Source organism: Triticum aestivum, chromosome 6A, assembly GCF_018294505.1.
Source record: "Triticum aestivum cultivar Chinese Spring chromosome 6A, IWGSC CS RefSeq v2.1, whole genome shotgun sequence".
Lineage (NCBI taxonomy): Eukaryota > Viridiplantae > Streptophyta > Magnoliopsida > Poales > Poaceae > Triticum > Triticum aestivum.
The window spans coordinates 201,655,023-201,670,407 of NC_057809.1; positions in this window are offsets into that span (position 1 = coordinate 201,655,023).

The following is a 15,385-nucleotide window of genomic DNA, read 5'->3' on the forward strand; positions in this document are numbered from 1 at the left end:
GCAGATCCTTCAGCTCCTCCGACCACACACCAAACGGTGCCGGACTCGTCCGATGGCCCTTTTCGAAGGCCGGACGCGGAGGGCTTTGGGGGGCCATATGACTACCTTCCGGCCCTGCCAGATTTGGAGAAACCCTCCGTGACGATACCTCAGGGTCGCCCTCCTCGCAAGGCGGTACGGCAAGGGGAGGAATTCCGCTCTCCATCATCTCCGGAAGAAGATCCCCTGAAGACGAGCTCTGTTGAGAAGGGCTAAGGTCCGACCTACAAGGTAAATTTTTGATTACTCCTCTCAGATATAACGCACGGATTTCTCTCATTTCTTCAAAAGAAAAACTCCTCTCTACTTACGGCTCGGTGGAGGGCTGATCCCCTTGAGGGCATAATTCGGCCGAAGTATCCCCCGGCATAGGACCCTCTGACGAAGATTTCTTCCCCCGCTTTGAGGCCATGGTCTCCGGGTCGTCAAAGGCGGTCCTCTTCTTCCCCTGAGGAGAGGAATTTTTGATTCCTCCCTTCCAGACAACCTCCTTCGAGGAGGCTGTAGCTTCCTTGTCCCCTCCCTCGCTTTCCTTCGGAGGCACAACCTCCAACATCCTGACTAGCATGGGATCCAGCATGGTCTCTGGGAGGGGGGACGGACACCTGATTAGCTTTGCTTTCGCTATCCACTCCTGTTTAAAGGACAACTCTTTTAGGGGCAATTTTATGATAAATATACGGATAGCGAGTCCGGGCACAAGGCTACTTACTTGAGTATCCGGGCGATTGCAGCTCAGGCCTGCGTCCTCGGTCAAGTCCGGACACATTGCTTGTGATCCGAAGAACAATTTGTACATCTCCACGGGCGTCGCGCCCATGAAATGCTGGAGAGCTCGTGGTCCCTCCGGATTGAACTCCCACAAGCGAAGGGGGCGACATTTGCCTGGCAAGGCTCGGTGGATCAACATGACCTGCGTCACCACGACCAGGCTAATGTCTCTTTCTAGGAGATCTCGAATGCGGCCCTGCAACAAGGGCACGTCCTTGGATGGCCCCCAGTCCAGTCCTTTATTGACCCATGACACTAGCTGTGGTGGGGGACCCGAGTGAAAGGCAGGTGGCGCCACCCACTTGGTGCCCCTGGGAATGGTGATGTAAAACCACTCTCGTTGCCATAAGCTGGGCTCCTCTTGAAAAGGGCCCTCGGGCCATGGAGCACCAGCATTTTTGCTTATAAAAGCACCTCCGCACTCCTCGTGCTGTCCCTCGATCATCTCGGCTCTACTTTGAAGGTCTTGAGCCATAGTCTGAAGTGAGGAGTAATACGGAGGAAGGCTTCACACACGACGATGAATGAGGAAATATGGAGGATGGACTCCGGAGCTAAGTCGTGAAATTCCAGCCCATAATAAAACATGAGCCCCCTCACGAAGGGATCCATCGGGAAGCCTAGCCCCCGAAGGAAGTGAGACATGAACACCGCACTCTCACCAGGCTTCGGAGTGGAAGTGACCTGCCCTTGAGCAGGCGGCCTATGCCAGATTTCACCGGTCAAGAACCTGGCCTCTCTCAACTTCAGCACGTCCTCCTCCGTGAGGGAGGAGGGCATCCATCAGCCTCGAAGGTCAGAACCAGATATTGTCGAAGGTCCGAAGCACCAGAAATCTGGAGCCTTGGGTGTTGGAACTCGAGGCGAAGGGCGAACTCGTTTGAGATTGAAAGAAAGGAGTAAGGCCCGGGTCTCTTTATAAGAGGTTGAATACCAAGGGCCCTCCCCGTGACCGTTTGGGACTCGCCTTTGATCGAGAAAACATACCGACGGGTACGACTGGGTTACCCACACCCATATTGATGAGAATCCCGGAATAAGGGGACACGATCTCTGCTTTGACAAGACGTGCCAAGGAAACTGCCTCGCTAAACTCGCTGAGGTGGGATAGTAAAACGATTCGAATAAAGACTTGGCCGTGGTGTGATGTCACACTACGGAATACGTCAGCAGATTAGATTTGTGTAAATATTATTCTCTCTATGGCAATATGTGGAAACTTATTTTGCAGAGCCGGACACTACCTTTGTGTTCAAAATCTTCTATGAAGTAATTGGAGGAGGAACCCGCCTTGCAATGCCGAAGACAATCTGCGCGCCGGACTCGTCGTCATTAAAGCCTGGTTCAGGGGCTACTGAGGGAGTCCTAGATTAGGGGGTGTCCGGATAGCCGGACTATACCTTCGGCCGGACTCCTGGACTACGAAGATACAAGATTGAAGACTTCGTCCCGTGTCCGGAAGGGACTTTCCTTGGCGTGGAAGGCAAGCTTGGCGATATGGATATGTAGATCTCCCACCATTGTAACCGACTCTGTGTAACCCTAGCCCTCTCCGGTGTCTATATAAACCGGAGGGTTTTAGTCCGTAGGACGAAACAACAATCATACCATAGGCTAGCTTCTAGGGTTTAGCCTACTTGATCTCGTGGTAGATCTACTCTTGTACTACCCATATCATCAATATTAATCAAGAAGGAGTAGGGTTTTACCTCCATCGAGAGGGCCCGAACCTGGGTAAAAACGTCGTGTCCCTTGTCTCATGTTACCATCCGCCTAGACGCACAGTTCGGGACCCCCTACCCGAGATCCGCCGGTTTTGACACCGACACCCCAAAATAAAAGAAAAGAAATAAAACTATTTACACGGGAAAGCTCCCAACAAGCAAAAGAAGAACGGGAAATATTTTTGGGTTTTCTTTTTAATTATTACTACTACAGCAGAAAAATAAACTACTACTAATTTTTTGGTTTTCCTTAAGGTTTATTAAACACACAAGAAGAAAGCATGAAAAAGAAAATAAACTAGCATGGATATTACAGTGAAAAAGTATGAGCACCGACATCTAGCAATGAGTGTGTGTGAACATAAATGTAATGTCGGTGAGAAATACGTACTCCCCCAAGCTTAGGCTTTTTGCCTAAGTTGGTCTATGGCCACGGCTGGCCTAGCGGATATCCATAATAATAGTTGTTGGGGTCATACTGTGATGAAGAGGAGGACTCTGATTGCCACTGGCTGACAGTCATCTCTGGATCCCAAGAATAAACAGATTGTCGTGGAGGCTCATTTTGTGGTTCCTGTTCTGGCTCCTCGGTTGGTGCAGGGTTCCGGTAGGCGTGAATAGCCATCAACGGAACAAGATATGTGCCTACAGTCAAATCAAACAAAGAAGGAGCAGGCAAGGTAATAGTCTCAGGATGATGTTTATTAAAGAACAATTGATATCTAAGCTCCCCTGCCCTATTCTCAACAATAAAATCATGTGCCACCATACTTTTATGATCTAGATAAACACGGGGCAGCACCTTTTCTTCCTTCTCAGCATGCCTAATAGGTATGTTAAAATATGCGGCTAGGCGTGTGGCATAGATGCCTCCAAAGATGGGGCCTGTAACATCCCAAACTTTCAATTTGGAATGTTATACATTAGATCATCATTGCATATCATATTTTATTTGCGTTTGGTTTTGATCCTAGAAATTTTACGCAACTCAAGGACCCACGGAGAGAGTTGGGGAATTCATTATTTTCATATTTGAGTTTTCTCAAATTTTGAGAATAGGATCATTTGATTTTATTTATTTTATCATCAATTATTTCTATTAAAAAAATATGAGAGAGGGAATAAAATGACTTTCCCAAAATAAAGAAATATTGAGGATTTAATAATAAAATCAAATAAGATTTTATTTCGGAGTTTTTCGTTATTTTATTTGATTTTAGGAAAAATGTGTGTTTTTCAAAATTGCATTTAGGCCCCAAATAAATGTTCACCTTGTGCGGCTTGATTTTAGAAGCCCAGGAAAATTCATTTTGGGATTTTTGCAGTCCGTTTAATATATTTTTTTTATTTTTTTTCTACGCGTAATTATTTAAAAAAAATGAACCGACCTAGGGCCGTGTCCGACTAGGACTCCCGGCCCGTTAGGCTATATATAGCCGGGGGAGGCCTAGCCGAAACCCTAGCCAGCCCCAGCCGAAACCCTAGCCAGCCGCCCAAGCCGCCACCGCCGTCGCCGCCGCGCCGCCCCGCCGCCGGATGCCGCCCGAGGTCCGCCGCCGCCTCGATTTCCGCGCCGGTTTTTTTTATTTTTTTTCGAAAAACCGTCCGGTTTTTCCGTCGGTTTTTTTAGATTCGGGTTTTTTTTAAATAGATCGGTTTTTCCGGTTTATTTAAATAGCAATCGTTCGTCCGTTCGTTCATTCTAGCGAACGTTCGTCGTTTTTCTTTTTCTCGGATTTAATCCGCGATTTTTCTGATCGCGATTCCTGATCCGATTTTCTTTTTAGTATAACTTTTCGCTTGTTTATCGGAATCAGGCGATTCAAGCGCCTAGAGTTTCGTCTCGAAACCCTCTATCCATTTAATCAACTTAAACAAGTATTTGCTACTGTAAAAATTTGCCCTAGATCCAGATTAGTAAAACGAAGTTGTTTTCTTTCGCCGTTTGACTTTCGTTGCTTCGTTCGATTTGATTCTTTTTGCAAACCGGAGTTCTTAAGTTGAACCTTCTGGTTAGATCTCTTATTTGAGTTTTACCCGTGCATTAGATGAGTACTTATTGTATGCTTGTTTGTTGTTTGCGATAGAGTACCCGGAGTGCGCCGCTTGTTACTTCGAATCGTTAGGTTTCCCGGATCATTAGCAAGGCAAGTAACACTTTGATCATACCTTTCCTACTACCAAGTTTTGTTGCATTAGATCAATCCTCACACATTGCATGATTAGGATCTAATTAAATTGTGGGATGGGAAGTAGTTGAGGTAGTACCTATTACCTGTTTATTATCAAACCTTTGGGAGTTACTTCTACGTTTGCTTATTATGCCATGCTATGCTAGTAGACGTGGATTGGGTGAGTGATATCCATGACAGATGTGAGTTTGTTAATTAATGGTTTATCTAAGGTGGCAACTTAAACACACATCTGGGTGGATTGAGGCACCTGGGTATTCCAGGACTTGCCTGTTTTCTTTTGGACCGCCACCCAGGCTCAAAGGGATCATGAGACTATTCATACTTGAAACTTCCATGTGCAGCCACAAGCTATTATGGGCTCTAGTATAGTTGACTAAGTTGTGCAAACTCTTACAGTGGTAGACTAGCAGATGTAGGGGATGTAGGTGGTACGGTCTACCCGATCGTAAGGTGCTAGCGCTTCTGAAGGACTATGTCTCGGTCATCTGTCTTCTCAAACACCCTGTAGTGCGAGAAACCAAACGGAGGCGATCGAGTCTTGTGGGGAAAAGTGCGCAAACCTCTGCAGAGTGTAATAAACTAATCATGGTTAGCCGTGTCCCTGGTTATGGACATCTTGAGTATCTAGTACCTGGATTATCATGTGAATCTCAACATGTTACCCTAAATTAATTTTGTTGGGTTTTGTTTAATGATGATGCTTAATTGGGATTGAGAATGCTGTCAACCATTCTCAATGTTTAACAACCACCATGATAGTAATTAAATTTATTCCTTTGTAGTAGGGAAAAATTGGCTTTACGCAAAACTGTAGCCATAGAGCTTTCCACCAGCCAAATATACATATAGTATAGCTGTTTCATTCCATTATTCTCTATGTGTTACCTTGCCAGCATATTCCATGTGCTAACCTGTTTCGGGCTGCAACGTTAATGTTGCAGACTTTTCAGACGACGATTAATGAGTTTTTAGGTCATGGTTCTATACTCAGTGATGCCGTTGGAGTTGATGGACTCACTTATCTTCCAAGCTTTCTGCTGTTAACGTTATTAGATGGCCTTAAGCCATATTTATTGTAATAAGTTCTCTATGGAGACACTCGATGTAATAAGTGTGTGATTGCTACTCTGTTATAAATCCTCCGAGTATTGTGTGGTGTCAGCATTACTGATCCAGGGATGACATTGGAGCATAGAGATCAGACTGTTTGAGGTCTGGTCGCTACAGAGATGGTATCAGAGCGCACACTGACTGTAGGACACGAACACTAAGCTAAAGACCTAGATCACTATCTACTCTCTTCTCCTCTGACTCCTCATCTTTTCTACTCTTTTAGGATGGAGGATGCAAGGAACAAGTTCACGCAATCGGATGAAGATACACCCTTTGGACGTCACTTGAAGGAAGTCACTAGATACCTAAAAATAGGAGTACCAAGCTTCACCGGAACCTACAACGCTACTTTACCTGAAGAAGAGCGCTGGATGATTCAAGTTCAAGTTCCAGGAAGAACGTTCATGCCAGTCACTGAGCCCATAGAGTTTTCTTTTGATGCACCAACTTGGAGTCTAGGAAAGAGCATGGAAGCTCACATCACCATGGGACGCATTGGAGAAGTCTACCGCAATGATCTCAAGGATACTATTTACCAGATTTGTGGGCGCCGAGATGAGCACTGGGAGATGATCAGCACCAGGAAGGATAGATCAATTACAGCTTTTATCCAGGAGTTAAACTAGCACATTCGACGACGGGAGAACCAGATGTGCGCCGACATGATAGATCTGAAGAACGCTAAGACAAGAATCAAGGAACTAGAGGAAGAACTCAAGGCTACACGCGAAGATTATGAAGAAGAAATTGAAGTATTGGTGGATAAGAATGCCGACTTAACAATGAAGATCGGGATATTTATGGGGGGCCCTACACCAGTAGATGAAGACGAAGAACCCAAGGAGATTCGCCCGGAAGACTACATCATCATCGACGACACCGATTCGGATCCAGACGATAGCGATGATGATTATGTTGATGAAGCTAGAGCAGATATCATGGAGTCTACAACCGAAGAATATTTCTAGTAGACCACCCCATCAGTAGTAGTAGTCCACCATGTAAATATAGTAGTCCGAGCACTTTTGTGATAGTTAGATAGATTGTATGCCCTTGTTTGATTGATTGAATGAAGTGAATTGTTTGCTTTTGCCTCATGTGCATATCGGTATTGTTTTCTCTTTAGACCCCCTCTATTCTTACGTATCATCTTTTCTAAACCCTCAGATGCCTCCGAGACGTGACCCCGGATTTGCCTTTCCACCGGAGCTCGCCCAGTTGATCCAGCAGCAGAACACATTGATGCAGTTGCTAGTATCAGAATCAGGGGAACAACAACAACAACAACCCACCACCACCCCCTGTTGATCACTTAGCGCGTTTTCTTAGGCTGAATCCGCCGGTGTTTTCCAGTAGCACCGAGCCGATAGTAGCAGATGATTGGCTCCGTAAGACAGCTAGAGAGTTGACTACAGCAGGATGCACAGATGCGGAGAAGGTGAAGTTTGCCGCACATCAGCTTGAAGGACCCGCAGCATCATGGCGGGAGAATTTCACAGCCACTTTCCCTGTCGACACTGTCACATGGGACCAGTTTCAGTAGGCCTTTCGTACTGCCCATGTTTCAGCAGGAGCTATGGCCATGAAGAAGCGTGAGTTTCGCAACTTGCGCCAAGGAGGACGGACAGTTGGCCAGTATGTGGAGGACTTTAGTAAGTTAGCACGTTATGCCCCAGATGATGTCGCTACGGATGCAGCGAAGCAGGAGAAGTTTCTAGAAGGACTGAATGATGAGTTGAGCATGCAGTTGATGGTAGCAACCTTCAACAACTATCAGGAGTTGGTAGATCGTGCTCTTACGATTAAAGGCAAGCAGCAGCAAATTGAGAACCGCAAGAGGAAGTATGGACAAGGGAAATATAATTCAGGAGCTCAGCAGAAGCCACGTTTTACCCCTAGACCGGGAGGACATTTTCAGCATACCCATGGAGGAGGTAGCTCGCACAATCACAATGGCACCAGGAATGGTAATGGTAATGGAGGAAGCAATGGCCAGAATCGCACCAACCCATCAACCCCAGCCAAGAAAGACCTGAGCCAAGTCACTTGCTTTAAGTGTTCGAAGACCGGACATTATGCCAATGAATATCCTGAATTACAAAATGGAAATGGCAATGGAAGCTTTGGGAAGAAGCCGAACCCTTTCAACAGGGGACAGGTGAACCACGTTAATGTGGAGGAGGTTGAAGCTCAGCCTGATGCAGTAATAGGTAAGTTTTTGGTTAAGTCATTTACTGCACTCATTCTTTTTGACACTGGCACATCGCATTCATACATCTCAAGGGGATTTGTGGATAAGTATAACCTGTCAACCCAAGCCCTTAGGTCACCCATGTTAGTAACCTCGCATGGAGCAAAATATATGGCTAGTCGATGGTGTGATCGGTTACCATTAAGGATTGTTAACTATGTTTTTCCCTCAGACCTAATAGTGTTGGAATCCTAAGGATTGGATGTGATATTAGGCATGGATTGGTTATCAAAGTATGAAGGGAATATTGAATGTGCTAGTAAGTCAATTTTGCTTACCACACCAGAAGGGAGAAGGATCAAGTATGTATCCCGACATGTGCCAAAGAGGACACAAGTAAATTGCTTAACAGGAGTTGTGCAGGAGGAAGTACCAGTGGTAAGGGATTTCCTTGAAGTATTTCCAGAAGAGTTGCCAGGCATGCCACCGGATAGAGATATTGAGTTTTTGATTGAGCTATTGCCAGGCACCGGGCCAATATCAAAGAGACCATATAGGATGCCAGCAAAGGATTTGGTGGAAATTAAGAAGCAGATTAAGGAGTTACTGGATAAAGGATATATTCGCCCAAGTTCTTCGCCTTGGGGATCTCCAGTACTTCTAGTGGAGAAGAAGGATGGATCGTTAAGGATGGTTGTTGATTATCGAGGATTGGATGAAGTTACGATCAAGAACAAGTACCCACTACCGATGATAAATGATCTGTTTGATCGATTGCAAGGAGCTAAGGTATTTTCCAAAATCGATTTGCGATCGGGATACCACTAGTTGAAGATTCGAGAACAGGATATTCCTAAAACAGCTTTTACCACCAGGTATGGGCTATACGAGTATACCGTTATGTCATTTGGTCTGACTAACGCACCCGCATATTTTATGAACATGATGAACAAAGTATTTATGGAGTTTTTGGATAAGTTCGTCGTGGTGTTCATTGATGATATCCTGGTTTACTCGAAGAATGAAGAAGAGCATAAGGAACATTTGCGATTGGTACTTGAGAATCTCAGAGAACATCAGTTGTATGCCAAGTTCAGCAAATGTGAGTTTTGGTTGAAGGAAGTAGGATTTCTCGGACACGTTATATCCGGAGAAGGAATAGCAGTAGATCCCGCTAAAGTTGAAACCGTGACTAAATGGGAAGCACCGACCACGGTTGGAGAGATACGAAGTTTTCTTGGACTCGCAGGATACCACCGGAGATTTATTGAGAATTTCTCAAAGATTGCGAAGCCTATGACTGAGTTGTTGAAGAAGGATACCAAGTTCAAATGGACTGAGGAATGTGAGGCTAGTTTCCAGGAGTTGAAGAAACGTTTAGTTACCTCACCAGTGTTGATTTTGCTAGACCAAACCAAGGACTATGAGGTGTATTGCGACACTTCACGTCGAGGACTTGGAGCAGTGCTTATGCAGGAAGGGAGAGTTGTTTCATATGCCTCAAGAAAACTGAAACCTCATGAGTTGAATTATGCTACGTATGATTTGGAGTTAGCAGCCGTAGTGCATGCATTGAAAACATGGAGACATTTCCTCATTGGAAATCATTGTGAGGTGTACACGGATTATAAGAGTTTGAAATACATTTTCACGCAGAATGAGTTAAACCTCAGACAGAGGAGATGGTTGGAGCTCATCAAGGATTATGACATGAGATTGCATTATCATCCCGGAAAGGCTAATGTAGTAGCCGGTGCATTAAGCCGTAAGAGCCATGTCAATACACTAATGACGGGAGCAATATCAATGGAGTTAGCAGAAAATCTTCGAGAGTTATGTTTAGAAATAGTCCCGAGAGGCTATGTAGCAGCATTGGAGATTCAGTCAACTTTGATGGATAGAATCAGAGAAGCTCAGAAGACTAACAAGGAGATTGCCTCTATTAAGGAGAAACTGAGCAAAGGAAAATGTAAAGGATTTCGTGAGGATGAGCACGACACCCTATGGTTTGAAGACCGTGTTTATGTGCCCAATGACCCGGAGATTAGGAAGTTGATTCTGCAAGAGGCACACGATTCACCATATTCGATTCACCCAAGCAATACCAAGATGTATTTGGATTTGAAGGATATTTTCTGGTGGACCGGAATGAAGAAGGATATTGCGGAGTATGTAGCAGTCTGTGACGTGTGTCAGAGAGTAAAGGCAGAGCATCAGAATCCAGCAGGATTGTTACAATCGTTGCCGATACCTGAATAGAAGTGGGATAAGTTAGGCATGGATTTTATCACGGGATTACCTAGGACTCGTTCAGGCTATGACTCGATTTGGGTTATAGTCGATCGGTTGACGAAGGTAGCTCATTTCATCCCGGTAAAGACCACTTACACCAGTACTAAGTTAGCAAAGATATACATGACCAGGATCATATGTTTGCATGGAGTTCTGATGTAACGCCCTCGATGCGGCTATAGCTCCCACGTGTCGAGGCACGACTTAGAGGCATAACCGCATTGAAAGCAATGTCGCAAGTCAGGCAATCATTACAACATCCCATGTAAATATAATAAAAGGGGGAGATAGCATAGTTGGCTTACACTCGCCACGTCACATCAGAGTACATAAATAACATCCATCAAACAAACACTCATGGCCCGACTACGGCGCAAAAAATAGAAAAGAACCCAACTTGCGACAAGGTCCTGAATCGATAACCCCAACCAGGCACCACTACTGATCATCGGGAAAGGAAACATAATAACGCTGAGAGTCCTCGTCGAACTCCCACTTGAGCTCGTACTCGTCACCTGGAGCGGAATCACCTGGACCTGCATCTGGAGTTGTAGTATCTGTGAGCCACAGGGACTCAGCAATCTCACACCCACGCGATCAAAACTATTTAAGCTCATGGGAATGGATAAGGCAAATATATGTGGAGCTGCAGCAAGCGACTAGCATATGAGGTGGCTATCTTATTCGCAAAAGAGAGCGAGAAGAGAAGGCGAAGCACGAGCGATACAAATATGATCAAGAAGTGATCCTATAGCAACCTACGTCAAGCATAACTCCAACACCGTGTTCACTTCCCGGACTCCGCCGAGAAGAGACCATCACGGTTACACACGCGGTTGACGTATTTTAAATAAGGTCAACTTCGGGTTTTCTACAACCGGACGTTAACAAATTCCCATCTGCCCATAACCGCGGGCGCGGCTTTCGAAAGTTCAATCCCTACAGGGGAGTCCCAACTTAGCCCATGACAAGCTCTCACGGTCAACGAAGGAATAGACCTCCACCCGAGACATTCCGATCAGACTCGGTATCCCGGTACAACAAGACATTTCGACAGGGTAAAACTAAACCAGCAACACCGCCCGAATGTGCCGACAAATCCCGATAGGAGCTGCACATATCTCTTTCTCAGGGCACACTCAGATTGTCCTAGGTACGGGTAGGCCAGCCCAGAGTTGCCCCTGGTAGCCACCGGTAGCTGACAGGTGGACCAACACTCAGACGAGCACTGGCCCGGGGGGGGGGGGTAAAATAATGATGACCCTTGAGTCTGCAGAACCCAAGGGAAAGAAAAGGCTAGGTGGCAAATGGTAAAACCAATGTTGGGCATTGCTGGAAGAGCTTTACTTAAGACGAACTGTCAAGGGGTTCCCATAATAGCCCAACCGTGTAAGGAACGCAAAATCCGGGAACATAACACCGATATGACGGAAACTAGGGCGGCAAGAGTGGAACAAAACACCAGGCATAAGGCCGAGCCTTCCACCCTTTACCAAGTATATAGATGCATTAATTAAGTAAGATATATTGTGATATCCCAACAAATAAACATGTTCCAACAAGGAACAACATCTCCATGTTCCAACAAGGAACAAACTTCAATCTTCACCTGCAACTAACAACGCTATAAGAGGGGCTGAGCAAAGCGGTAACATAGCCAAACAACGGTTTGCTAGGACAATGGTGGGTTAGGGGATCAACATGGCAATTGGGAGGCTGACAAGCAAAAGGTAGGCATCATAGCAGTGGCAAAGCAAAAGAGCGAGCAAACTAGCATAGCAAAGATAGTAGTGATTTCGAGGGTATGATCATCTTGCCTGCACAGTTGTCAGAGTTGACTGGATCCTCACAAGCAAACTCAACGGGCTCCTCGGTAGCGAACTCGTCTCCCGGCTCTACCCAACAAGACAAACAAGCAACAAGGATACAATCAACCACGGGCAAGACCAAGCAATATGAGGAAATGATGATATGCTATGCGGGATGCGATGCGGGATGCAAAATGCAAAATATGACAGGAAATGCATGATCCTGGCATCAACTTGGAAAACCAAGTGTGCCACTGGATAGAGGGGATGAAATCGCTTGAAAACGATATAAAGATCATTGGAATCGGAGCTACGGTTTGGAAATGGCGAGCGTTTTAAGATATGACACCGGTATGCGATTTACGGCAAGTAGGCATCTAAATGCAACGAAATGAACATGCTACAGCCACCAAACATGAAAACACAATGCATGGCAGTGATGTACACAAGATGGTTGACAAAACACTAGCACTGAGCCCTAGGCAAAATCATCCATTAAGAGGTTCAAACAAGCATGGCTAAAACGCAAATGCAAAACAGATTTCAGACTTTGTGAAATTAACACTAGTCTGAAATTTCAGATCACGATGCTCTCTTCGGAGCAGCAAAACAATATGAAAGAAAACCTGAACATGACAAGTAAGAACATGGCATGGAGCTACTCAACAAGCTTAAAAAAACACCCAAAGTGACCTGGGGCCAAAAGGGTTCACAAAATACTCTACCGAGCTCACGAACATCGCTCGAACACAATCAGTTTTCAGACTTAGTGAAAACTGAGACATGCTGAAATTTAACTCATGAAGGCATGTAAACGAGCTCGATGCACTCACTACGGTGCAAGTCATGGCAAGGAAAGCATATAACCAGCAAGAAGGCACAAAGTGCTAGCTACACATGGCAAGAACGAAGGCTTAGCATGCATGGAACACTAACGGTAGCATCGGCAAAATCGCAAACAAGTTGACGATCTGCCCAGATTAACAACGAAGCAAAAGTTGAGCTCGATTGAGTCAACCTAGAGCACTCCACAAATGACAACAAAGACATGGATGGATAGAGCATAACATAAGTATCAAAACTCCCTTACTGATCATCCTCAAAAGAGGCACGGATCATTAGGAAACAAGCTGGACATATAGCATCATGAACTAAAATATCCCAGACTTAGTGAAAATCACTAAGTCCCTGAAATCTGCAATCTCAGGTACCTCTCTTCGCAAGCTTGCACAAGACAACACACACATCCTAAAAATGCATGGGTGGCACCTCTGGAAAGAAGACAAAATGCTTCACAATTCATCCCAAAGGGGCACAGACATATCATGCACGAATTAAATATGACAAAAATGACAAAAGTGCATGATGAACTGACAGATCTGCAATTTAACTCACGAAGCCTCCTTCTAACAGAATTTTGGGTATCAAGATGACCTCAAATGCAAATGATGCAATGGAATGAAATGATGTACATGTCGGGGCGAAGATTTTGATATATCATACGCCTAAAACGGAGCTACGGTTGCGGAGATATCATCAGACAAAATTTGCTTAAAAAATTAAAGGGAGAGAGGGAAAGTCAACCCCGATCTAGGGTTTACTGTAGCGGCGGTTCAGATCTGGATCGGGCTCGTCGGGGCACGGACGCCGAGGTCCACCGGAGATGTGCTCCTGTTCATCGGAGCTCGTTGGGGTCGCCGGAGTCGTCGGGTTCCGAGGCCGGTCGGAGGAGGTGCGGCCGTGGAGGAGCCGCGGGCGTCGCCGGCGCTGGTGGCCGTCCGCGGGCGGCGAGGCGTGCCGGCGGCGTGGAGGCGGCGGGGTCGGCGAGGCTGGCCGGCCGACTATGGCGCGCGGCGGCGGCGCGGGAGCCCCGGCCACCGGAGACGGGCGAGATGGCGGGGTCGGGCGGCGCTAGGTGTCCGGGCCGCGGGGGCCGGATCCGGGCCCTCCGGGCCGCGGCGGCGCGCGGGGACAGGCGAAGTGGGCGCGACGGACGGGCCAATGGCGGAGCGCCACGTGGCGGCGGACAGGCAGGCCGGACGTGTCCGTCGGCGGCGATTGTGTCCGACGGCGACGGGAGGAGTTGGATCTAGGGTTAGGGGGGAGAAGAACCGTGGATTTCGGAGGGGGGGTATATATAGGCATAAGTGGAGCTAGGAGAGTCCAAATGAGGTGCGGTTTTCGCCCACACGATCGTGATCGAACGCTCTAGGACATGGAGCAGAGTTTGGTGGGTTTTGGGCCAAATTTGGGGGGGTGTTGGGCTGCGACACGCACGAGGCCTTTTCGGTCCCTCGGTTAACCGTTGGAGTATCAAACGAAGTCCAAATGACCCGAAACTTGACAGGAGGTCTACCGGTAGTAAACCAAGGCCGCTTGGCAAGTCTCGGTCCAATCCGGAAATGTTTAATCCTCACACAAGAAAGAAAGCTAGAAATGACCACCGGAGGAGAACGAAGCGCCGGAATGCAAAACGGACAACGGGGAAAATGCTCGAATGCATGAGATGAACATGTATGCAAATGCAATGCACGTGATGACATGGTATGAGATGCATGAAAACGAAAACAACACACGGAGACAAGGACCCAACCCGAGAAATAAATATAACTTAGCGCCGGAGACGGCAAGAATTGGATACAAATATGGAAAGTATATCTGGGGCGTTACAACACTCCACCACTACGAAAAGATCTCGTCCCGAGATCTAGGACTGAAAGAACTCCGGGTACTCAGAACGGAGGTGATCCTCGCGTTCCCAGGTAGCTTCACGGTCGGAATGGTGTGACCACTTAACTTTGAGAAATTTGATTGACTTGTTGCGAGTCTTGCGTTCAGTCTCTTCTAGAATAGCAACTGGGTGCTCACGATAAGAGAGATCTTCTTGGAGCTCAATGTCCTCGAAGTTGACGGTGCGGTCAGGAGTCTTGAAGCACTTTCGAAGCTGAGAGACATGGAACACATCATGAACATTTGCAAAGTTTGGAGGAAGCTCGAGTTGATAGGCGAGGTCGCCTCTCTTGCTGACAATCTTGAAAGGTCCCACGTATCTAGGGGCAAGCTTCCCTTTGATACCGAAGCGACGAGTACCTTTCATGGGAGAGACGCGGAGGTAAAGATGATCTCCGATCTCGAAAGCCAGATCATAGTAGCTCTTCTGGCGGGATTGAGCTGCTTTGAGGTTATCACGAATGACTTTGCACATTTCTTCTGCTTCTGTGATTAAGTCATTACCCAGCAGCTGACGTTCAC